We start from the raw sequence: 15,379 nt of genomic DNA on the forward strand, positions 1-15,379 counted from the left end.
CCAGCCGCCCCCCCGCCCCCCTTTCCAGCCAGGAGGCAGCCCGGCCCGCATTTGTCTGGGCGGAGGAGGAGGAGGCAGCCGGCAGCCTTGGCATTTGCAGGCGGGGGGGGGGGGCTCCTCGCTTCCGGCAGCAGCGCCTCCGGGCATTGTTCCGGCTCAAGGTGAAGCGCCTTCGCAGCCTCGTCGTCAGGTAGGCGGGGGGGGGGAGGAGGAGGAAGAGGAGGAGGAGGAAGAGGAGGAGGAGCGCAGCATCGCTTCCCCCCCCCCAAGAAAAACGCAATGCAACAGGTAGCAGCAGGAGGGGGGAAATCTGCAGCGGCAGCAGCAGTGAAAAGGGGGGGGGAGAGAAGAGGGGCCCCCCAATATGCCAGCCAGCCCCCCCACCAAGACTCCTGAGCTAGAGTGCCGTTTCTTCCTTCCATTCAAGAGCCAATCGCTGTCCTTAAAGCCCCCCCCACACACATTTTGGTCTGGGAGTATCTGGCGATGCGGGGGGGGGGGGTTTTGACGCCCCCCCCTCCGTTCATGCTTGGACGGCGCGGGGAGGGAGGCTGGCAAGTTCTTCCCCCTGCCCCCCCCACCCCCCGGAGTCCGCCCCTCCATCACTCCCCCGCCCCGCCGAGCTGACCCCGAGCTCGCCCCCACGGACGCCGCCGCCTCCTCCTCCTCTCCTCTGCACCCCCATATTTAGGGGAGGGGGGGCAGCCGCTGCCCCACGTGCTCGGCGCGGCGGCCAATCCCGTGCGCCCCGGCGGAGCCAGCCAGCAGGTGCTGTGCCCCCCCCCCGCCCGCCTGCCCCACATCGGAGCCTGGGACGGCGGGACAGGCAGGCAGGCAGAGAGAGAGAGAGGGGTGGGGGGGGGGTGGCAGCTGGGCCCCCCAACCCGACGCTGCCCACCCGCTGAAGCAAGCTGCTGCTGCTGGAATGGGGAGGGGGCCATGCCTAGATTTAGGCGTGGGGGGGGTCCTCTGGAGCCCCACACTGGCCTCTTACCTGGTGCCTCGACGGTGCGTCCCCCTCCAGCAATTCCTCCTTCTCCTTCCTCTTCCTCTTGCTCCTTCTTCCTTCCTTCCTTCCTTCCTTCCTTCTTGCCCCCCCCCCACCCACAGCTGCTGCCGCCCCCCCCCCCGCCAGAGGGAGCCGCGTCCCCGTCCGCGGCGGCTGCTGCCAGGCAGAGTTCTGCAGCCGTCGGGGGTTTTTATAGGGTCCGGCTCGTAGTAACGGGACCTCGCCGGCTCATTCATAGAAAAGCATCAACCTACACAATGACGTGGGCGCGACGTCAGCGGGAATTTTAGGGAACGGGCAGAGGCTGCTATTTATATCTCCAAGAGGGGGGGGGGGCCCGCGCAGGAAGGGGGGGGGAGCGGGCCAGGGAGAGGGGCTGAGCGGGAAGGCGGCTGGGGGTGGGGGGGCGCCCCCCTGCCAGGCCCTCGGGGGGGGGGGCAGAAGGCAGCTGCTTGGCTTCTGGGGGAAGTCTGCAGAGGGTGGGGGTGCCAGCTCTCTCTGGCATTGCCCCCCCTTGACTTTTCCCCTTGAGGGTCTAGGCAGCCTAAAGGGTTAGGGGGCATGCCAAAAACCGGGGAGGGGGCTTCTTCCCCCCCACCACCACCACACACCCTGCAGAAACATTCAGTTATTGAAGAATTATTTGTATTAAGCAGGAGCGAGGCAGAGAAAAATTTTGGCAGGGTAGGCCTGCCATAGCCCCCCCCACACCCTTCCTGCCCCCCACCCCACTGCTATGGGTCCGACTCGTCATGCCAACAATCTGCAGAGGGGTCAGCTGCAAAGGACGGGAGATGAAGCAGCCCTGTTCAGGAGTAGTCTCGAGCCTGGATGGCTGCTTGATGGGAAGCTGCCACCTACTGAGTCAGACCCTTGGTCCAGCTAGCTCAGGACTGCCAGCACTGACCGGCAGCGGCTCTGGCCAGGGTTTCCGGAAGGAATCTCTCACAGCCCGGCCTGGAGATGCTGCCAAGACTGCATGGGGGGCGGGGGGTGTGTGCTTCTGCCTGGGTCCCTAGAGAGCCTCCTGCCTGCTACCTTGGAGAGCTGCTGCCAGTCAGTGTCTGACAGCACTGGGCTAGAGGGACCAAGGGACTGACTCTGTAGAAGGCAGTTTCCTGGATTCTTCCTCCATTAGGGCTGAAGAGCGCTGGCTCCACATAAGTCTGTCTGGCCACAAATTAATTGCTCCCCATCCCACGACTCCCCTCCCTCTCCCTGGATGTCGACAGAGAAGTTGTGGGTTGATATTTAGGGTTAGGATGCCAGGAACAGGGAGATGCGAGTTCAAATCCCCAGTCGGGCACCGTTTATGCAAGAGAGCCGGCAGCATGGCATCGTGGTTAGAATGTCGGACTAGGCCCTGAGAGACCCGAGTTCAAATCCCCGTCCAGCCATGAAACTCACTGCGTGACTCTGGGCCAATCACTTCTTTCTCAGCCTAGCCTACCTCGCAGGGTTGTTGTGAGAGTGAACACAACCATGTAGACCGCGTGGGCTCTGTAGAGGAAAAGCAGGATATAAATGTAACATGTTAAAATATAAAAGAGCACTTTAATCCACCGTTTCCTCATCCATAAAATGCCATCTATGTACAACACAAGAAAAAGCCCTAGAGAATGTGGGGGGGGGGTTGCGTGCCCCCCCCCCAGCTCATCATGGTAACAACTGGTGCCAAAATGGATTAAAGACAAAATGGATTTTTACTTTAGAAGACTGACTTTGCAGCCGCCTAGTAGCTGGCAGGGCCTCTGCTGGGTGTGCCGACGGCCCCAGCTTCAACCCCCTGGCAGGGCTGGGGGAAGCTCTGGCCTGAAGCCCAGGAGAGTGGGCTGCCAGTCAGAGCTGGCGGTCCTGAGCGAGAGGGACCCAGGGCCTGACTCCGCCGGAGGCTGCTGCCTCGGTTCCAAAGGAGCGTGGCCTCCCTTGCCGTCCCTCTGCAGGGGCTTTGTGGGTTTAAAAGAGCAGTCCCCCCCCCACACACCTTAAAGGAGACCCCCCCCTTCTTCTTCTCAGCCCGCCCTCTTCTACGCCCCCCCCCGCGCGCCCCCCAGCCACAGTCGTTCCGGCTTCTCTCTTCAAAGTTCCTCTTCCTGTTGGGCTCTGAAGTGCCAGCAAAGACGTACTATGTGGGTGGTGAGTCCTATTATCTCTCCGAGAGAGAGAGAGAGAGACGCATGGCTGGGAGCTGGTGGGAGGGCACCTGCCAGGGAGCAGTGGGGCGGCCCCCTTGAATCTAGGCCGGTGTCCAGCTGCCACTCTTATTGCCCTTTGGATGGACAGAGGGGTTTCCACTCTGCCGTCTGCCCCCCCCCCCAGGGGCACTTTCGTATTGTCACACTTATAGCCGGCTCTTCCTCCAAGGAGCGCAGAGTACATGGCTATTTTTACCCTCACAACAACCCTGAGAGGTCGGTTAGGCTGAGAGCTGCCCGGAGGCATCCGGGGAGTTCCGCGGCTGAATGGGGATTCGAACCCGGCTCTCCCCGAGTCCAACACTCTCACCGCTACGCTATGCTGGCTCTCTCTCCTATGCGGGGTCAAAAAAAACGGCAAAATAAGAGCCTGGCCCAACCAAGCAAGCGATGGAAATCAGGGTGAAATCAGAGGCAAGATACCCAACGAAATGCATCCCATGAGTAATTCTGCAAAACACCCAAGAGCAGCGAAACAAAGGAAAACAGCCCCAGAAGAAGCCAAGACAATCCTGAGCTAGAGAGACCAAGGGTCTGACTCAGTATACGGCAGCTTCCTATCTTCCTGCCCTACCTCACAGGGCTGTTGTGAGGATACACATAACCATGTCCAGAGCGCCTCTGGACTCCTCAGAGGGAGAGCAGGACAGAAATGTAAAAATAAATAAAATGGTCACACACACACACACACACCCCTTGCTCCACAAACACATAGGAAGCTGCCATCTACTGAGTCAGACCCTTGGTCCATCCAGCTCAGTATCGTCTTCACAGACTGGCAGCGGCTTCTCCCAGGTTGCAGGCAGGAGTCTCTCTCTCAGCCTTATCTTGGAGATGCTGCCAGGGAGGGGACTTGGGACCTAGATGCTCTTCCCAGAGCGGCCCCATTATCCCCTAAGAGGGGAATCTCTTCCAGTGCTCACACTTGTTGTCTCCCATTCAAATGAAAACCAGGGCAGGCCCTGCTTGGCAATGAGGACCTCTCAGGCTTGCGGCCATAAAACTATCTCTCCTCACCTCTCACGTTGCTGGTTCAGCGTCCACCACTCATCATGTCCCCCCATGCCGGCCACCCTACTGCATTGGAGGGTTTTGGGAAAGACCCCCGCCTGCACCCTTGGGAGAGCCGCTGCTGCCAGTCCGTGCAGGCGATCCTGAACCAGATGGACCAAGGGCCAGACTCGGTGTGGGGCAGCTTCTTCTGACAGGGGGCTCCTGCCCGCCTCCCCTGCAGTGTGCCCCTAGAACTGTTCTGGAAACCTCCTCCCGCCCCCCCCCCCCGCCCCACATCTTGTTTGTGTTGGAAGCTGCCGCTCTGACCTCACTCGCATTGTACCCGGGAAAAAGCATCATAGTGGTCTCCATGGCAACAGAGGATGGCGCTGCTGCTGCTGCTGCCGCCGCGGGGAAAGCGATGCCCAAGGCATGGCGGGGGGGGGGTCCCTGGCCAGCAGCATGGCGATGGGGGAGCCAGGCCCGGGCTGGAGGGGGCTGGCTGGGGGTCAGACCTGGGCCCCGGCCCCCTCCTCGGGAGCCTTCGAGGGAGCGAGGAGCGCCCCCCCACCCCGGGTCAGGTGCGCCGGAACCGAATGCGGCATTCGGGGAGGAAGGGGAGGGGGGGCAGAGGAGGAATCCATGAATGGATGGATGGGAGGGAGGGAGGGAGGGGGGCTGGGGGGGGCCCTCCACGTGCAAGTCAGTCACGGCTCCCTCCTCCTCCACCCCTGCCCACACGTGCCCCACACTTCCCTCCCTGCCCCCAGCCCTCTAGTACACCCCCCCCCCCGCTTGCTTCCCAGCGGCTCCAGATCTGCCCATAGGAAGCCGCCTGACGCAGAGTCAGACCTTCTTTAGGACTGCCTGCTCGGACCGGCAGCAGCTTCTCCAAGGTTCCAGGCAGGGGTCCTTCCCAGGCCTCCCTGGAGATGCTGCCGCCCGGGGTCGGGCCAGACGCCCTTCTGCGTGCCCAGCAGAGACTCCGGCTCTGAGCCACAGCCCCTTAACCCAGGAAGCTGCCAGCGTGGTGTGGTGGTGAGAGTGCCGGACGAGGACCGGGGAGACCCGAGTTCAAATCCCCCTTCAGCCCTGAGACTTGCTGGATGTGACTCTGGGCCAGTCACTTCTCTCTCCGCCTAGCCTACTTCACAGGGTTGTTGTGAAAGAGAAACTCACGTCTGTAGTACACCGCTCTGGGGCTCCTTGGAGGAAGAGCGGGATATAAATGTAAATAATAATAATAATAATAATAATAATAATAATAATAATAATAATAATATTGAGTCAGAGCCTAGGTCCATCTAGCTCAGTACTGCTGGATCGGCAGAGGCCTGGTCTGCAGGGGAAGAGGAAGTCATAGCCACTTTAAAAAAAAAAAAAAAACTTGACAAGGCAGGCAGAAATTCAGTGGCTGCACCCAGAAGCTGGGACCCCGGACGCTGCCAGCCAAGGACTGGACCTGGGGGGCTTCTGCGAGCAACGCGGGGGCTCTGCCACTGAACCAGGGCCCCGATCCTCCAAAGGGTGGTCTACTGCTTGACCTACAGGTTCCATAGGTGGTTGCTGCCTCCTGAGTCCCCCCACTGGTCTATCTGGCTCAGTATTACCTGCACAGACCGGCAGCAGCAGCAGCAGCAGCAGCCGCTCTCCAGGATTTCAGGCAGGGGTTTCTCCCAGCCCTACCTGGAGGTGCCGCTGCTGCCTGGGGGTCACCCTTCTGGGGCCACCACCTACGGGCCAGGCTGACCTGCGAACCGATCAAGCTAAACGACGCTCCAGGCAGCGGAAGGCCCAGAGGACAAGCAGAAACTGCCAGCAAGCCACAACCGCTTAAACAAATACACTTTATTTTATTCCTTGGCTCTTTGTTGTTGTTGTTGTTGTTGTTGTTGTTTTTTAAACTAAAGAAGGCATATCAAAGCACAGGACCAGAAACTTCCCCTCCATGAAGGAAACCAGGTCGGCTGATCCACACAACTCCCAAGGAAAAGCCCCCCCTGAGCCAGTGTAAGATGGAGCCGCCTGCCTTCCGGCTGAGTCGGGCCCTTGGCCCACCCCGCTCAGCATGGTCTCCACACTGACTGGCAGCCGCCCTCAGGACCGGACCTTGCCAGCATCCAACCCCATCCCCAGCGGGCACAGCTGAGCCTCCCAGAAATGGGGCGGGGGGGTGCCTCCCCCCCCGCGCAGAGACTTCAGCAAGCCCCCCCCCCTCCAGGACTCCTGGCCTGCACTGCAGGGACCGGGGAGGAGGGGGGCCCAACCTTGCCGGTTTCTCCCACCTCTGGGGTGCAGCCGCAGTACTGCGTAGCAGGGGAGGAGACTGACCCACAGACCCACATCCCGCCCGCCCCCCCCCCGCAAGCCCCCCTTCCACAAAGCGTGCCCGGTGGGGGGGCGGCGGCTGCATCGGCATCATGCCTCCGTCACGGCGCGGCGGCGTCAAGCTCGGCGCTGCCAAGCGGGGACGGGGGGCGGGTGCTGCTGCCACCTGGTGGCGGCAGGAAGGGACTGCCGCGGCGGCTGGGCAATCGCCCCGGCGAGTGACGCAGGCCGGCTGGCAGGCAGGGCGGCGGCTGCCCCCTCGAGATGCCCGCGCGTGGGTGGGCAGCAGCTGCTCCCCGCCCGAGCCCAGAGACCGCCTGGTGGAGAAGGCTGCGCGCCTCCTTCCCAGGCCCCGGCAGGGAGGCACCCAACCGGTGCTGCTGCGCTCCGCATCCTCCTGGGCACGACGCGGTGGATGGGGAGAGGCACAGCCGCCGGACTTCTGGTTGCCAGGGAGGAGGAGGAGGAGGAGGAGGAGGAGGAGGAAGGCTGCTGCGAAAGGCACAGGAGGCGAGGGACACACACGTGTGAACAGAGGCAGGGGGCCATCCTGCACGGGCGCAGAGGCAGGGGGCGCATCCTGCACGGGCAGAGAGGCCGGGGGCGCATCCTGCACGGGCGCAGAGGCAGGGGGCGCATCCTGCACGGGCGCAGAGGCAGGGGCCGCATCCTGCACGGGCACAGAGGCAGGAGGCGCATCCTGCACGGGCAGAGAGGCAGGGGCCGCATCCTGCACGGGCGCAGAGGCAGGGGCCGCATCCTGCACGGGCACAGAGGCAGGGGCCGCATCCTGCACGGGCACAGAGGCAGGGGGCGCATCCTGCACGGGCACAGAGGCAGGGGGCGCATCCTGCACGGGCACAGAGGCAGGAGGCGCATCCTGCACGGGCGCAGAGGCAGGGGCCACATCCTGCACGGGCGCAGAGGCAGGGGCCGCATCCTGCACGGGCACAGAGGCAGGGGGCGCATCCTGCACGGGCGCAGAGGCAGGGGCCGCATCCTGCACGGGCAGAGAGGCAGGGGGCGCATCCTGCACGGGCGCAGAGGCAGGGGCCACATCCTGCACGGGCGCAGAGGCAGGGGCCGCATCCTGCACGGGCAGAGAGCTCATCCTGCACGGGCACAGAGGCAGGGGGCGCATCCTGCACGGGCGCAGAGGCAGGGGGCGCATCCCTTGAGGCCTGGCCTCAGCAGCCCCAGAAGAACTTGTGGCTGAAGCCCAGGGGCCTGCGTAGCTAGGGAAAGAGCGCCCAGGGCCAGCACAGACATCGCACCCCTGTCCAGGCAGGGACGATGGGACTTGTAGTCCACCACCTCTGGAAATCCCAAGGAACACTGAACCTGAAAACAGGAGCCATCTCCTTACAACCACCGGCAGGAGTCCTGTTTAGGATGCCCAGCGTCATTTTCTCGGTCTCATCTCATGCTTTTTTTAAAAAAACATGGCTTTGTCCTAGAGAGGGTCACTTGCCCAAATAGCCACTAGCAAAATTTAATTTAATTTTAATTTCTTTACATTTTATATCCCGCTCTTCCTCCCAGGAGCCCAGAGCGGTGTGCTACTTACTTAGGTTTCTCCTCACAACCACCCTGTGAAGTAGGCGAGGCTGAGAGGGAAGTGACTGGCCCAGCAAGTCTCATGAGGCTGAATGGGGATTTGAACTCGGGTCCTAGTCTGGCACTCTAACCACTGCACCACGCTGGCTCACTCATGACATCCCAGGCACGGATGGAAAATTCAGGGTCAGTTGACAAGAGACACATTTTCTACAGGGCAGTTTCTTCTGTGCAGGTGTTGTGCAGAAACCCAGGTGTAGCGGCCGCCAGGGGGCCTCGCAAGGTTGGCGTGGGCCCAGAGACGAGGTTTCAACGTGGGCCCCCAGCCCCTCAAAGTCCAGGGCCTCCGCACACCCCGGGCCCCCAAGGATTCAAGACCGATACGCCAAAATACGTCTGCTGCCTGGAAATGCATTGCACTGAATTCACACATGCACACTTCACAATATATACAGTGAGGACTATCTATTTGTGCTCCTTTTAATGCCTAGAACACACTAGAAACACACATTATTAAAACGGGCCCTTTGCTGCAGATGAACCAGAGACTTTTACCCAGGCAGGGGGAGCCTATCTATGCATTCTCAGAATCCCGAACCAATCTAGTCAAGTGGGATTCCAGGAGGCTTTTCACACGGGGATTAATTCTTATTAATAATAATAATAATAATAATAATAATAATAATAATAATAATAATTCAATTTCTATTCTGCCCAAAGGGCTTCTAGAGCCCTTCGACACCCCTCTCCTCCTCGGGAATTATGGAGGGGCTGCTGCATTCACACGTCGGCCAGACTGACCTGGAAGTTGTCCCTGTGAATTATTGGGGCGCAGTTCCCACATGCAAGGAAAACAAACATCCAAGCAAGCCCCCCCCCCCCCACAGGCTCCTCCTGGGCTGCAAAACACCTTGAACAGCTGAAGGGCATTTATGAATGAATGAGGGGATGAATGAATAAATAAATACATATAACACAATACAATAGAATATAAATATTTGTTTGTTCCAGAAGTTTTTGTAATTTTCTGCCACGAAACAAGCCACTTCTAGGCCTCCTTAGGTAGTTTTTGTTTGGAAAGGCAGCAAATTTTCCAAGCGGTTTCCAATGAAATATCCAGAGACATCTCAGTCTCCCCCCCCCCCCCCAAGGCAAGCAGGTCCCTATATATCTAGGGCAGGTGGGGGGGGGACCACAAAGAGGAGGGATTCGCATCCTACCTGGCAAGGGCTGGGCCTGCTGCGGTGGGGGCCCCTCTGGCTGGCTGGCTGGCTGCTTCCCTCCTCCCTGGCTGGCTGGGGGCCGGAGGGCCTACTCGAGCCCAGGCTTCAGCGAGGCCTACCGGGTGGAGGCCTCTCTGGAAGCCCCGCCCACCTGCCAATCAGCTGAGAGGCGGGGAGAGGAGGAGCTCTAGCAGCTGATTGGCTGCTCAGCTTGCCGGCCAGGAGGACAGGCAGGAGGGAGGGCCAACAGGGACGAGGGGCTGAGGCGGGGCCTGGGCAGGCGGGCAGTGGGGTGGGGGTGTCAGGCCCTGCCGTGACACCCCCCCCCAGTGGGGCCTAGGGCACGTGCCCTGGCTGCCCCCCACACACACCAGTTACGCCCATGCCTAAAAGCCCCAGGCGGCCTGTCCTCAGTGTTCCAGGTTCTGCTGTGGAACAAAAGAGTGCCTCTGAGCATGTGCAGGGCGCTGAGCATGTGCAGGGCAGCTGCCAGTCCGTGCAGAGAGTCCTGAGCTCAGTGGACCAAGGGTCTGACTCAGCAGGAGGCGGCCAGCCCTCCCACCCTCCTGTCCTGGACCCCAGCCTCGCTCAACCACTTCCCAGTGGCTCTCGGTTCCCCGGGCCTTTCAGGGGAGATGCCACACCTCTCAGCCAGATCTGCCTGCAGGCCACCTTCTCTGGCATGGGAACCCAGTCAGAACCCCGCCCCCCATCCCATGAAAGGAGAGAGTGTGGGGTGTGTTGACTTGGGAAAAGGCACTCTGCACATGCTAAGTGGCCGTCCGCCCCTAGCACGCCAAACCAGCCCAGCTGTCTTCCTCCGAGGACCCCTGCCCAATGGGGCGAGGCGGCTGGCTGCTAGGGAGAGGGGGGGCCTTTCCGGTGGTGGCCCCCGGCTAAAGGAACAGCCTCCCCACGGTGAGGCTCATCTGGCCCCGCCTCTTTGCTCTTTCAGCCGCCAGCCGAAGGCCTTTCTGCTCACCCCGCCTTCTCCAAGCAAGCAAGCAAGCAAGCAAGCAAGCAAGCAGTCCTCGCATGTGTCTGGTGTGCCATCCTCACTTCCTCTCCTTTGGAGGTGTTTTGGAGTGGTGCGCCTTCTCCCGTGGTTGTCTTGCTTTCCTTGAGAGCTGCAGTTGTGGCGGCCACGAGACCCGTGGTGACTCGTCGTGGCTGTGAACTGGGAAGAAGCCTTGGCCTGTCCCGGCCTGAGCGCGCAGCCCCCAGCAGCCCGGGGGCCCGTCCCCACCTGGCTAGTTCTCCGCACACCCCATAAAAGCCGGCGCCGTCCTCCAGGAGGATGCATCTGCCCGCTCTTCTGGGCTGGGGCCGGCCTCCTGCTCCTGCTCCTGCTCCTGCACTCCCGTTCCACTCTCCCCTGCCAAGGCCGTGTCAGTTTCCAGCGTCCAGGCTAGCACCCCAAAGATGGGGGCCCCCCCCACCCACCCCACTCCGCCCGGGCCCTGGCCCTGGCCGAGGGAACAGCTCTTCCCTTTCCAGGCCGGGGGCCGGGCCGGCCTCTGTGCCCAGAGGAGTCATCAAGCCAGAGCCCGCGGGAGGGAAACCTGTCCCCCTGCCTGCAGCAGGCACCACCGGTGGGAGGCCTGGAGGGGAGACTCCACATCTTGGGCGGAAGGCAGAGACCTCCTCTCCTTGGAAGGGGGGCTGCAAGGCTTGTCAGCCCACGGAGGAGGCAGGCTTCCTCCTCCCCCCCCCCCCCCACCCCGCCCCGCAAGCCCAGCCACACAGGTCTCAGGTTGCGTTCAGATGTTGCCCACCTTCCCGAGGAGGCTGGCGGAGGGGGGACGGGGGACGGGGACAGACCCTGGCCTTGCCCAGGAGGAGGCCGTGCCAATGCCCGCTGGCCGGGCACAGAGAAGCCCGTGGCGGGGGGGGGAGAGGGCCGGCATGCGTGCCCCCCCCTGCCCCAGGGGCTCCAGCCCGGCTGCTGCTGCTGCTGCTGCGCTCTGCGAGTGGTTTGGTGCGGGCAGCCAAAGGCCTGCTGCTAATCGAAGCCAGGTGTGGGGAGGGGGGGGCGCGGAAACGGGGGGGGGGGCTGTCTGCCGTCCAAGGAGGGCTGGCCGGGCCCACCAGCGAGCATGCGCCAAAACCACAGCTGGAGGGGAGGCACACACACACACACACACACACACACAGGCCGCTCCCCGCATCTGGGCCGTGTGATTAATGGCGGGGAGGGGGCCCAGAGCTCCCCGCCGGGCCAATGAGTTCAGCAGGGCTGGCTCCCGATGTGCTGAACTCGGGGGGGGGGAGGGAGGGAGGGAGGTGCCTGCCCTTCTCCTGCACCCCCAGGCTCACCGGGGAGTGGGGGGGGAGGCGGGCCAGACACGCAGGGATGGGGGGGCGGGCCTCGCTGCTTTGCCCTGCCTGGGGGGCAGGATGTGGCGGTGGCAATGCTCGTGGGGGGGAGGAGGAGGGCCTCGGTGGGGGGAGCCCGCCCTGGCCCTCCCCACGGCCTGACCAGGCTCTCCAGCCCCTTCCCAGTGAGGAGGCTGCTCTGATTTGCGGGCGGGGGGGGTACTCCATGAGGAGCAGTGCACTAGGAACAGAGGGAGCTGCCACCCGCGGAGTCAGGCCCTGAGCCCATCGAGCTCAGCATTGCCTGCTCAGACGGGCAGCAGCCCTCCAGAGTTCCAGGCAGGAGTCTTCTTTCCCAGCCCTACTGGGAGATGCTGCTGCTGCTGCTGCTGCCGGGGATCGAACCCGGGGCCTTCGGCGTGCTCGGCAGAGGCTCCGCGACTAACCCATCCACAGGGATGAAACAACGTCCTTGCATCCCGTGTGAGTCTCTTGCTGCCAAAAGAACAGAGGGTTTGGGGGCACTGTGGACATTCACACACGTACGGCCGGCAGAAGTTCCTTGCGACCCAGAGCCCACTTCTTCAGATACGGTCCTCAGGTGGGAGGCGGACATCGAGGCGGGCATTTGAAATCTAGTTCTGAAGGGGCTGGAAAGGTGGGGACCCTTTTGGATGCCTCACCAGAGTACCTGCGGGTGAGAGGGAGGTCCGGGGCAGACTCCGGCTAACCCACAGATATCTTGTCCTCACACACATCTGAAGGGGGAAAACAAGGGGGCGTGCAGACCCCCCAACTGACCAGTGTCACTCAGTGGAACAGAATGTTTGTGGACTCCGAGGGCAGGTAACAGACAAGCAAGTGGGCGGAGCTAATGGAATCTAATAGCAAGTTTGGTGGGGTGGGGGGGCGAGGGCTTTGCCAAAACGAGCTTGAAGAATCCTCCCTCCAGACACTCAGCCCCTTCTCCTTCTGAGTAGGGAAGGTGTTTAGAACTGCTTTTCTCACCAGTCGTTTCACACTTGTGTGTGCAGCTCCTGGCACCTGGGTTAACCCTGCCAAGAAACATACACACAATGGCACGAGTGTGAACTCCTCTGAGGAATGGAGCGGGGAGTTCTGCACGGAATCTGTAAACCGGCTGGTCATTTTATCTGCCCAGGGAGACAGACACACAATCAACTCACAACATGCACCATTTCCTTGTTCATGTCAAGGATACACAGCAGCGTTGCGGGTCCATCTTTGTGGGGGTTCAAACTGGGGGCAAGTCGTACCATCTGCACAAAAGTGTGTGTGTGTGTGTGTGTGTATCTCCAAGTCGTCACAATTCTCCGCAGTGCCCACTGGGGCAAATGCAAGCTCTCCTCCCCTGTAGTAGAGCGCCTGTTGGGAAAGAGGAAGCCGTTCTCTTGATTTAAGCCTGGCCAGGGAGATTCAAACATCCCAACAGAAAGAAGTTTCTTGACTGAAAAAAACTACGGCTTGAAGAACAGGAGAACAGCCCTGCTGGATCAGGCCCAAGGCCCACCCAGGGCAGCATCCTGCACCGGCCAGGTGCATTTGGGAAGCCCATAAGGGGGGGAGGGCAATGCCCCCCCCCTTGGTGTTCCCCCAGCATCACTCCAGGGCCCGGATCATTTGGGTTGCCCTTCTCTGCCAGCTTTGACAATATCCTTTTTGACCCCTCGATTTATACAAGGGCATGACTAGCAATGCTGGAAGCAGGCCACCCCGCTACCTGAGCAAAGAGGGACACACCTTTTAAAGTGGGGGGTTCTCTTTACTGAGCACTGGCGGGGAGCAGCCGACCCTCTCCACCCCCAGCACAGCATCCCTCCAGTGGCTGTTGTGGGGTCTATGCAATGTTTCTTTTCTTTTTTTTTTTAGTTTGTGAGCCCTTTGGGGACGGGGTAGCCATTTGATCTGTGTATATCTACGTAAACCACTTTGGGGTCTTTTGTTGGAAAAGTGGGATATAAATATCAGTCTGCTCTGCTCGGACAGGTAGCAGCTCTCAAGGTTGGAGGCCGGAGTCTCTCCCAGCCAACCCGACCTGGAGAGGCCAGAGACTGGACCTGGGCTCACCTGTCTGCTAAGCTGATGCTTCACCGCGATGCCTCCTATTTTATTTCCAACTCCTTTCCTTTGGGACCTGCAGGAGAGTCGCCATCGATTGACAAGATTCCAGTCCAACGCACACAACGCTTTTGTTTGTTTGCTTGGGCCAGCGTTTGCTCCGTCATGCCTTCATCATGCATTCTAAACTTCACCTGTGGGATGCTGCAGAAAAAGCGGCTGATAAAGCCAAGAGAACATCACATCAGCACAGCCGAAAAGCCCTGCTGCTGCGGCTAGGTCAGGCCCAAGAAGACCCATCTAGTCCAGCATCCTGTTTCCCACAGTGCCACCCCCACCCACCACCACATGCCCAAGGACATGTTGGCAGGCACACGGAGGAAGAGAGCCGGTCTGGTGGCAGCAAGCGTGACTTGCCCCCTTTGCTAAGCAGGGGCCTCCCTGGTTTGCATTTGAAGGGGAGACTAGGGGTGTGAGCCCTGGAAGAGATTCCCCTCTGGGGGTGGGGATGCTCAGTGGAAGAGGTCCCCCGCCTGCTTGCATGCAAACCAGTTTCCCAGTTCCCTCCCAGGCAGCATCTCCAGATTAAGGCTGAGAGAGAGAGAGAGAGAGAGAGAGAGAGAGAGAGAGAGACTCCTGCCTGCAACCCTGGAGAAGCCGCTGCCGGTCTGGGAAGGCAGTCCTGAGCGAGATGGACCCAGGCTCTGACTCGGTAGAAGGGTTCTACGTGCCTAGAACCCTGCTGCATTCCAGGGCAGGAAACAGCTCCTTCTGCTTTGTCTTCTACCTCCACACTTTCAGAAAAGCAGGGACCTGGGAATGGGTGGAAGTTTCTTGCAGGGGGTGCTTGCTCACCCCCCACTCCCCTCTGGAGGGGGGCCCCAGCCCGAGATGTCATGCAGCAGGCCCCCCCACCGGCCCTCAGGGAGGCAGCTGTCTCCGGGTTGCCAGGGGGGTGAGTAATATGTAACAGACCCATAAATTACTGGGATGAAGCCTAAGGGAGCCATTCCTCACACCAGAGGCACAGAGTGGCTGCCGGACCTCTCCGAAAATTGTTTCCAACAATTAGCTGAAGAGAAGGCAGAGACAAGAGCCGGGAAATCACTCCCGGGAAGGTGGGGGTTCAGGGCCCCCCACTACCACCAAATCATGCTTTTGTGCAGGTTTGGTGGTGATCCTGGAGTAAACTTGGTAGCCAAAAGATTCGTCGTATTTGTATAACTATCCGCTGTCTGCATTGCTGGGTGCTTAAAATGTCTGGGGCCTGGGACCGCAGCCCCCATCTCCCCACCTTTCGTAACTACACTCAACCCCAGCCCACCCAGGCCTTTTAAACCCTCGTTTTCAGATCTGATTTGAGCTTTAACTGGTTTTAAAATGAGCCTTCAAACTGCCAGGGTGTTTTCAAAGCTGTCAAACCTTTCAGAAACACTCCAACTACCATCGTATTTACCCCAATAGACAATCACTCTGGGATGGACCCTGTGTGAACCACCTTGGGATTGTTTTAATGAAAGGTGGTCTATAAATTTAACCATCAATCAGACTAAATAAGGATAGCAGCCTTATAGTTACAGTATGGCTGTATGCTATTAGAGTAGTCATTTTAAAGTAATATCGTTTGATAGTTCCATAATTTGTGCTTATCATTTTGAATCATGCCCTACTGTTCTATC

This window comes from Hemicordylus capensis, chromosome 12 (genome assembly GCF_027244095.1).
Source record: "Hemicordylus capensis ecotype Gifberg chromosome 12, rHemCap1.1.pri, whole genome shotgun sequence".
NCBI lineage: Eukaryota > Metazoa > Chordata > Lepidosauria > Squamata > Cordylidae > Hemicordylus > Hemicordylus capensis.